The following is a 10,517-nucleotide window of genomic DNA, read 5'->3' on the forward strand; positions in this document are numbered from 1 at the left end:
TCTAAAGATGAAGGAAATGATAAACATCCAATTCAGGGAGATTTTCCTCTCTGAATGGGAGATAAAGTGGATCAGACAGAGGATGACAGGGGCTTCAACTAAACGTACGATGTTTTACTTCTTCAATTTATTTTTCACTACACCATTGAAAAGTAAAGAAAAAAATTGCTTCTTCCTGCCTCCACTTAAAAAAATAAAAAACAAATCTGTAAAGCCCACAAGCTTGAAGGGAGTCAAACTGTTAGACTCTCCGGGACATTGCATAGAACTCAGCCTTGCCCTACACATTCTGGGAGCATCAAATCAGAACCAAGGAGCTACTACCATAGCTAATCCCCATCAAGTCGCTACCCTTGCACCTTCTTCCATACTCAGTATGTGATCTTACCTGGAGGCTAACATTTCTACTGATGGCTACTGGTTACATGTCCAACAGTAAAAGAGTGCTTCATTCAGCCATGGCACAACCACTTGGAAGGATATGGAGAGCTATTTAAAATAATGGTTACAAAGAATATGACGTAACAGAAAATATTTATATGCTAGCTATAATGTATAGGTTTTTGTTCTTTTCTTAAATAAGAACAAGATTTGAAAATGGATTTTCAGTACTATATAGAACCACAACCAAGGGCTGGAAACAGAGCTTTGCTCCACGGCGGAACCGGAATTTAGGGGGTGCAAACATTTTATGAGTTTAGAGGACCCTGCAAATTTTTAAGCTCTACCCCTGCCACCTTTCTCTTCTCTACCTCCTCCTCCCCAACGCGGGGAGCTCGCCCGACCAGCAGAGATGGATGAGTCACCAAGGACAAGGTGACCACCGCCCCTCTGAGTGCCCAGGCCACGCCTCACCTGCCTTCATCCCTCTCCCATCTGCCCACCACGGGCCCCTCTCTGCATGAGCGCTGGCTTCCTGGACTTGAGGCTACCTTTAATGCTTCCTCCCCCACCCCACCCCACCCTGGGCCAAATCTCTGGAATTGCTGTGTAGTGTGAAGAGCTGGTATCTGAGTAGATCATGTGTTTTCAGTCAAAGGAGGAGGAAGAGGACTGTGCAACTGAGGCCAGGGATGACTAAATTCCAAAGCCAAAGTATCTAGATTGATAAGAAGGTCAAAGAAGGACCACTGATAATAGCAGGAGCTTTCCATAAATTAATGACGGGGCTCAGACTGGGGGAGTGCCTCCGAATTACGTGCAAAGAAAATGAAACGGCACATATCTGTCTCCTTCTTAATAGGCAGCTTCCCTCTCCTTGCATCTGGCCAGAATTTTTGAGAATAGATGTGCCATCCTTACAAGACATATACTGAGCTAGCACTGGGCTATTTGGGGATGTAGCTGGCATTGTGGTTATAAGGTGGATCTGGGAGAAATCTGGGTAAGTTACCAAAGGAGGGTTCATATGGCCTTATACAGCCTCCAGGACATTGAGCATCCTCACACCTCCTCGGACACATCACATCAATGGCCAATGATGCTCACCTGACACACCCTGACATGGTTTTCAATATTATTACCCCAGCAACCCAGAAATCCCTCAACCATCCTGGAGAGAGTGTGGCAGGGGTTCCAATACTAGGACTACCATTGTAATGATAATTTTTTCAGGTTCAATCCCCAGTATCTCCTCTAAAATAAAAATAAACCTAATTACCTCCACCCCCCAAAAAAAAACAACCCCCCCCACATATACACACACACACATATATATATTTGAACAGTAGAATAAATAAAAATATAAGTAGTGGTACTGGGTACATTTTTATTCCACTTTTCCTTATTTTGAAAATACTTTAACAAGTATGGTATTTTCACAATGACAAAAATGTAAATAAAAACTTCTCAAAGAATAAACCAATGAGAAAAAAAGCAAAAAGAAAGAAAGAAAGAAAGAAAGAAAGAAAGAAAGAAAGAAAGAAAGTAAGCAAGCAAGCAAGCAAAAAATTGCCCATTTTCAGCTACAAAAACCAAAGGGATATGGCTGATTCTTGGTTTAAAAGATGATGTGGTCCAGGTAAAATAAGTTTGCTGTTAATTTTCTTTTTTACTGTGGTTAAAAACATACAACATAAAGCAGACCATCTTAAACATTTGTAAGGACACGGCACAGTGTTAACTATATGCACACTATTGTGCAGCGGATCTCTAGAACTTTTTCAACTTCCAAAACTGAAACTCTGTAGCGACAGAACAACTTCCGGTTTGCTCATTTTTACCCATTCCCCGTGGACACATAATGAGGCTTGAGCCAGAACCCTTGCTGAAGCCCTCATGGAGCCCTGCACTGCCCAAGTTACCAGGCATCCTCTCCACGCCAGCACATTCACAAGGGGAATTCTGATGGGGCTAGAAAGGTGAAGGGTGTCTGTACTTCTGACCCATGAAAAATGAACTTCAAAATGCTCAAAACATTCACGGTGGCCTTGGGTCAGGGTAGGGACTGCTGTAGAACTGATGGGCTCCCTTACATCTGCCACATACGTGTGGCCTCTGACAGATCCAGATGGAGCCATAAGTGGGCCGAAATCATCGGAACCCCTGGAACCCAAGCAAGGGCCACAGATGTCGCTCTGATTCACGCTCCACAGCTCGGAGTGATGCTAAAGGTTTTAGGAGAACCCCTGCAAAAACAGATTGGTTTCTGTTCCCATCTATTAATAACAGCTATTTTGAAACGCTATTTAAATCTTCTATTGTTATTTGAACTTTTCATGGATTATGTCTCCCCAGCTGAGCTGCTCTAGGGCAGCAGGGATTACGTACCATATAAATCTGTAACTCCCATGAGCCCAGCGCGCTGCCCCTTTGCAGACACTCATAAACATTTGTTCATTGGCTTGTTTTTCTAATTTGGTAAGGACCATCATTTTAATGATTGAGTGGCTCTGCCCAAATGACATATCGATTGCTGACTCGGGGCCCCTTCCGGCTGTGAGTTCGGCAGATGGCAGCCCTGCCCGCACCCACACCAGAAAGGAGCTCATAGAACTTTTAGGGTGTTTTATTATGATCAACAGCTATTTTCGGCAACTTCTCTTTCTAGCATTAGAGAAGACACATTATCAAATGTTAAAAAGGGAATCTGCCAAATGCACCAGCTAGAACAGCAAAAGTATTATTAAAAATCAGTGTAAACTCTCTCGCTCCTAAACTGCCTACACCCCCGATGCATCAAGGATCACACGGAGGAGGGACGGCGTGACTTTGTATCCTCACGCAGACAGAACGCTAGTCGTGACTCTTGGGTTCTACCTGATAACAAATCTCTGGCTGAAAAGCTAAGGATTTGGGCTTGGAAGAAAGAGCCAGCCTCCAGTCTCTGCCCTTTCCCTCGTCCACAGCGGGAGGAGGCTGGACTCCTCTGCAGAACGCGGCAGGCTATGAGAGACTCTTATTTGGAGTAATTAATTTTGTAACTATTTGAGAGAGAGCAGGGGAGGAGGATTCCTGAGCTCTTTCAGAGATAATTAAAAACGGGGGCAAAAGAAATCTGAAACAAATAAAAAACAAGCTGAAGGCATCAGGGGTTTCTGAATAACATCTTCCCGGTTAAACAGTTTTAAGAATTCCATATTGAAAAAGCAACTCCACTCACTCTCTCCCACACAAACACGCTTGTTATTTAAGCCCCATTCGGCTAAGCAGCAGAACCTCCTGCCTTCACTTCTATAGCTACTCTGTCCAGAGAAGATGTCATCTTCACAAAAGCAGCCTTGGGAGGGAAAAGAGGCTGACCAGCCGCCAGCAAGTGCAGGCACATGTCAAGGAGGAGCACCGCTGTTGTTCCTCAACCGCTCACCACCTGAAAATCTGACTGCTGACTTCAAGCAGCCACTGCGCCTTAACAGACACTAATAACTTCAGGTCTTTTGATGTTCGTCCACCAGCATGTTTCCGATTACTTTCCCGCTGTAGCAAAGAGATAATCAAAGGAGCCATTTCCTTATCACTAATAACTACATTTGTCCAATACCAGGAACTACTGAGCGGTGGTCGGGGGAAATCAACAAAAGCCCACTGAGCCATGCAAAGCCACTGTTTGATCCTTTTCCACCTGCTTTTATATTAAAAACCTATGGAATGTGAAACCACATCCAAGGAGTCAAAAAATACAATAATCAATCTAGGGGGAGGGAGAAGAGTTCTCACGAGAAAGGAGAAGACAGGAAGAGGGAAATAAGGAAGAGGAGGAAGAGTGTAGGGAGCCTGGAGGGAGGAAGGCAGGGCTGACTGATGGAACAGAGGAGAGTCGGCGAGACCACAGAGAGGAAAGAACAGGTGGTTCGAGGGCTCCAAGGAGGATGTGAGCTGGAGAAACTGCTCCTCACACATTCAGCTGCTCACTTGGGGTGTGAAGAAATAGACGGGCCATTTTTATTATGCTATGTTAGGTTTCTCTACTCTTTTTTTTTTTTCAATTGAATACATCTTTTCTCTGTGTTGACATGTTTACGCAGTTAAGATGTCACGGGTGGAGAGAGCAGGATCATTTATTCCACTTACAACCTGGAAATACCTTTGCGAATTACCTATTGCTTTGCTAACAGGCCCTATTGGGAACTAACACCCACCTGCCTCTTGGAGTAAACCATGGGTCCCATACTCACCAGACAACTCTAAGGTCAGCCTGTGTGTTTGCTTACTAATTTTAATCAAGTACTTTAGTCCAGTCAACAAATACTCACTGAACCTCTGCAGTGCTGAATAAGACACAGCCCTTGTACCCAGGAGCTTCAATTCAATAGGGAAACAGAACAGACAGGCCAATCACACAGGGGTAGAAAGGCTGGTTCGGCCCCATGGTGGTCCACGCCAGGCCTTGCCTCCCTTTGGGCAGGGGGCAGGATCGGTTTGAACTGGGCTGTCAGGAAAAGCAGTTGAGAAGCAGGCATTTGAGTGGATTAAAGAGCTGAGTTAAGTCAACACAGGGAAGCATGAGAAGAGGTGGAGGGGGACAGAGCAGAGGAAGCACTGACCAGCGAAAATTACCACGTACACAGGTTCCTGTTGGTAAGTCATGATAAACAGTCTCCAAGACTATGTGCAGAGGCCTTGAATCCATGACAGTCCGAAACAGGGGAGACAGTAGGAATGGAAAGGAAGGGACAAACTGAAGGATACTGTGCAGGGAACAGCGCGACCCTCAACAACCCACTGGATGTGGGGATGTGAAGAGGAGAAGAGTCAGTATAACCTAAGAGAGCAAAAGCAGGTCACAGAGAGGTTGATGACTGCACAGAAACCATCACAAGTGCACCAAGGGGGACACGCCGCCTCCCCTGTGAGATGCCTCCCGGGAGATGGAGAACCTGGATCTACCATGAGAAAACTCCAGACAAACCCAAGTTAAAGGGTATTCCACAGCCTCATTATCCTTCAAGTGTCAAGGTCACGAAAGACAAAGACTAAGGAACTGTCCAGACTAAAGGAAGCGACCACGTAGGACAACGCAGCCCAAGATTCTGGATTAGATCCTGGACCAGGAAGAGAATGTAAATTAGGACTAGGACTCTTGGTAGCACTTGAAGAAGGTGTGTAGATTAAAGTACAGAATCAATTTACTGATGTTGACGCTCGTTATGCCAGAAAACAGCCCTGTGTTTTTAGGAAGTACACACAGAAGTGTTTGAGGGGGGAGGCAAAGGGGCTTCTTATCTACAACTCAGTTAGGGTTCAGGAAGAATTACCACATAGGTCCATGCATACGCGTGCGTGCGTATGGCGCACATGTGTAGAGGGAGAATGCCAGAGGAGGAAAAAGCAAGTGTGGGGAACGGTTATTATTTATAGAATTTGGATGAGAGGTATTTAGAAACTATTTAAATTATTCTCACAACTCTTCTATAAATCTGAATTATTTCAAAATAAAAAGTTAAAAAGAGAAAAAAGGGATTAAGGAAGCTGGGATGAATAGCTGTTTAGAAACAAAATAGCTGGGCTCCAGAGTATTAAATTCTGAATGGAATTTCGGAGAGAAGGGTGGGCTGGAAATGTAGGTTTGTAGGTGTTGGGTGGAGGGTGTTACTGAGCAAAATCTGGGTAAAAGTGGGACTTGAAGGCAGACAGCTGGAGGTCCTCTCTCAGTTCTAATCCTTAACAACCGGTGACAATAACAATCACTTCAGTTATTCTCATTTCTCAGGTTTTTCACCTACTAAGAGCAGTGATCAGACTACGGCCTCACAGAGGCAGAGTGAGGATTAAAGGACATGTGAGCCACGATGCCCACTGAGACACATTAACCACTAGCTGGCTCAGAGGTGGGGGTGACGCAAGGAGAAGAGAGGAGGCCAGGAGAGGAAGAGGAAGAGGCCCAGGACAGGATCCCATGGAATGCCACATTCAGAAATCGGGAGGAAAAAGGAGACAAGTGAGGTCTGAGTTGGCCCTGGACAGCCAGCGACATGGGACGTGGAAGGAGAGAGTGGGGCGGTGGGGGGAGCGTGGTGGACCACCGGCAGCAGACACAGGACAGAGATTAAGAAAGAGGGAGATGGAGTAAAGGCTTCAGCTCGGCAACCTGGACACCTCTGCTGAGCCCTACAAGAAAGCAGTTTCAACAGAAAGGTGAGGGTGAGGCCAGAAGAAGTGAGGGGGCCGTCCCAGGGGGGAAACCTGAGGACGGTTCAGCACAGAAGCGGAGTGTGAGTGTGTGTGTGTTGTGTGCATGCGGAGACAGAATGTCCGAGAAGGCATACTGCCCAATCCAATAGCCACCAACCCCAGGTGACTATTTGAATTGAATTGAACTTAGAATTAAGAAAAATTAGTTTAGTTGCTCAGCCACACTAGCCACATTTCACATGCTCAGCAGTCACACCTGACTACTGGTGATGATGTGACTGTGAGTGACCACCACATTGGACAGCAGAGATATCAATTACTTCCATCACTGCACAGAGTCCTCGTGGACAGAGCTGGGACTCCAGTACAATTCCTGTTATTATGAGAAGGATGACTCGAATATATGGAGGAATGAGGGTTGGGGTAGAGTAAGGAGGGACCAGAGAAATGAGAGAAAGGGAGTAACAAAGGGAGCCAGGTCCCAGAAGACACAAGAAGGAAGGGGAAAAGTCCAGGGAATGGAGAGTGTGGAGTGCATGTGAGTTAATCTTGGGTGAGGGCTGGTAGAGATCTTCTTCCTCAGAGGAAGGAAATAAAGAAGGACAAAGATGAGGCAAGAAGAGGAGGGGCGGGGACAGGTGAGGAGGGTACAGTGGGAGCTTATACAAAAGCAGAGGGCGGTAAGCTCAGAAGTAGACCTCCGTAGTCTTGTCAGTGACAAAAAGACTGGCTCCAGAAAGGAAACTGACTGGAAGTTTAGAGGTTGGAAAAGGTTGGTGTAACCTCTAAAGTAATGCAGCTGGGAGTTAATAAAAGATGGATTTTTTTTTCCCACAGAAAAGCAAAACCTAGGTGAAATTAGAGCTAGCATAAATTTGCAGTGGAACCAATGCAAAAGTCTTTGTGATAACTTGGCAGATAACTTGGTAGACTGGGAGAAGGAAAAACAGATGATGAGGGTGATTCTGGATTGAGGGCTGGAATATGAGAAGTCCACATGTTAAGACAAAGGGTTCCGGGATTCCAGACAAAACCAAAATGGTTGGAACATATATATTCCAAGCAGAGGAACACAGCCATAGAGAGACTGGAAGGGGCGGTGATTAAGGGACCAGAGTCTTCAGTGATGGTTAGTCTGGTGCAGGAGGTGGAAAGAATCAGCTAAGCAAACTGACGTCCAAGTTCCAGATCTTGAAGGTGGAAACATTTCCATGACTAAACAAGTCCAAAGGTGAGTGGTTGCAGTAAAGTGAGGCCCTAGAAGCTGATGCAGAGGATCATGAGGAACTTCAAGGTCAATGAATTAATAGAGCCTCAACATAAATGCCAAAGTCACTGATAAGAGACAAGACAGAAGAGAACCAAGCTAGTTGCTCATGTTTGTTTGCCTGTTTGTTTGTTAATTTTTTTGTACCATTAAGCGCAGTAATTCCCAACCCTGGGTGTACATCAGAATCACCTGGTGAGCTCTAATTCCTCTCCCCATCCTCCCTCGCCTCCTCTTCCTTCTTCTTTTTGGGTTTGTTTTTAAAGTCAGGATTTTTGGTCTTGGCGACCTTGATGATTCAATTTGGTATGTTTGGGAGAGTCTAAAGAGCCACATTTTTCAAAGTGCTCCGGGTGATTCTGCGGAGTCACCAGGTTGGGCAAGCACTGATTCAGAAGAAGGAGGGTAGGGGGCACAGGCAGACAGCACGACCTTTAGGAAGAAGACTGTTCGTGATGGGTTAATAGTTTGGAGGCAGCACTGAGAAGCAAGTGGCAGCCCAATCCCTGATCCCGTGAGATGGGAGAGGGTTGTTCTGAGTGAAGTTGTTCACTCAGGCTCTGGAGGCAGGAGAGGGCCAGGGGATGGACTCAGCCACAGCAAAATGAAAACACAGACATATGGCTGCAGGATGTAAGAAATAAGAGACTGAAAGGCAGGTTGGAGACACACAGGTTAGCTAGGCTCGCAGAGAGAGGAGGTTGAATAGCCTGTTAATAAAGGTTCCAAGTATAACGAGATGTGACTCAGTAAAGGGCTGGCAGGGCTTAGTGGCTGGATTCTAGGGCAGTGAGGCTTTTTTCTATCTGAATACTATCAGATTTCTAACACATAAACTATTAAAGATTATTAAACCCTCAGGTAAACAAGCTCGCAGAAGCTTATTCATTCACGTTGAAAAAAATCTCTCTTTCCAACCCACATTTTTATACTGATGAAATCAGACTGAAATGAGTACTAAGGGTTACCTTGGCGCAGAAAGCCAGAAGGGGTAACCCCAGAAACCTGCCGGAGGCACAGGGCATTCCCTCCCTTTCCTCTCCCAGGAAGACGAAAGTTTATGAACTGAGAATACAGAAAGGGGATCCAGCCAATGCTAAAACTAGAAGAGGTGACACAGCCTACTGGGACTTAAGAGCACTTCTCTCCCACTCCCTGCACCACGCCTCAACACAAACATGCACTCCAATGGGCAAATGCTATGGATGTTTCTCGGTAAAGAACATATTGACTTTCACAGACCAAAATCTTATTAAATGTTTGCCCCTGCTTCGGAGAGAGCAGCACGTCTGTGGATTTGAATCATTCTAGCATTATTTCTGCTTACTTCTATGAAATAATTTCTGACACTGACATACACAGACTTTAAGATGAGGGTGTGAGCGCAGCAAGGCACACACGCACGCGCAGACACACACACACACACACACACACAACCTCGTGCATATTGAAGAAATGACTCACTTAATTTGCTGCTGCCTGCCACTACTGGGGTTTTGATTCTACCTGTTCAATTACAAAGTTTCCTATTAGATTAACTACAGGAAAGAACTCAGGAGTCTTAACCCTGATTTTGTTCATGACTTTGGAGCACCCGGGCATCATGAGAAGCCACTCTCTGGACCAGCCACTGCTTTCTCTCCATAATCTTTCATAAAACCACAATCTATCTCACCACTTTGAGAGCCAATTAATGGAAACCCGATAGAATAAACATAGCTAACCCTTGTATGTTGTGTACCTGCAGTACTTGGGGTCCCTTCTCAGCTCACAGCACGACGGCACAACGGCATCTTGGAACTGCAAAGAACCCAAGCCCCTCCTTTTAAAGATGAGAAAGGGGTGGGGAGGGGGCAGAGAGGTTAATCTGCCCAAGGTCACTCAGCTCCGAGTGGTGGGACGGCCGATTTAGCACTGCCCCCTGGCAATGTGTGCACCACCCCTGCTCCCCCAAACAGTCCCTCGGGGTTTCTGCTGGCTTGCTAGCATGCAAGCTCCCCCGGCCCCCGCAAAAATGCAATGCCAGGTGCGCTCCGTGCCCAACTTCATCCCTTCGCGTCAGCATGCAGTTAACCCTCTCGCGGGCAGCAGGTCACACGGGCCACGCTCAGCTCTCTCTCCCCGAAGCCCGGCTCCCCGGCGGCCGCCCCAAGGTCACCAGCGGGCCCGGGGCGGGGAGTTCCCGCCGCGGAGGAGCGGAGGCGGCCGGGCGGGGGCCCGGGGCGCGGCACTCACCGGCGCGGGGGGCGGGCGCGCCGCGGCTGCCCGTGTCCATGCCGACGCGGTTGGGTGCGGCGGCCGCTGGCTCGGGCTGTGCGGGGAGCCCGGCCGCGGGCCCGCGCCGCGGGGAGCGCCGTCCAATCAGCGCGCGCCTGCCGCCTGGCCCGGCGCGCGGCCCGGCCGGGTTCGCGGCTCCAGCGGGGCGCGAGCCGCCGCGCGCCGCCCGAGCCGCTTCCGGGCGCGTTGCCTGGACGCGGTTGCCGTGGCAGCCCGAGCTGGAGGCTTTCCCCGCGCCCGCGCCCAGCCCCGCGGCGCCGCCCCTCCTCCCCCCGCGTTCCCACACCCAAAATAGCCTCTCCTCCCGCTGCCGTTTCCCACCCAGCTCCAAGCCCAGCGGCTCGGAGTCGGCGGGCGGGGATTTCGCGTATTGGAAAATAAATCCCGCTGTAGGGCTGGCTGA

The 10,517-nt window shown here is 47.8% G+C and overlaps 1 protein-coding gene across 2 annotated transcripts in view; it reads right to left on the reverse strand.

Annotated features, from left to right (window-relative positions):
- Positions 1-10,239, reverse strand: part of FAM81A (family with sequence similarity 81 member A) — a 55,226-nt gene extending 44,987 nt beyond the window's left edge. Inside the window, exons 1-2 of one of the 2 annotated variants that reach the window (XM_072962325.1) lie at positions 10,073-10,239; positions 9,579-9,637 (exon numbers count right to left, since the gene is read on the reverse strand). The gene's annotated coding sequence lies outside the window, so the exon portion shown is untranslated. The remainder of the gene's footprint in view (positions 1-9,578; positions 9,638-10,072) is intronic. The other variant, XM_072962324.1, reaches the window with a different exon arrangement.
- Between the last annotated feature and the right edge of the window lie 278 nt (positions 10,240-10,517).

Source organism: Vicugna pacos, chromosome 6 (assembly GCF_048564905.1).
Source record: "Vicugna pacos chromosome 6, VicPac4, whole genome shotgun sequence".
Lineage (NCBI taxonomy): Eukaryota > Metazoa > Chordata > Mammalia > Artiodactyla > Camelidae > Vicugna > Vicugna pacos.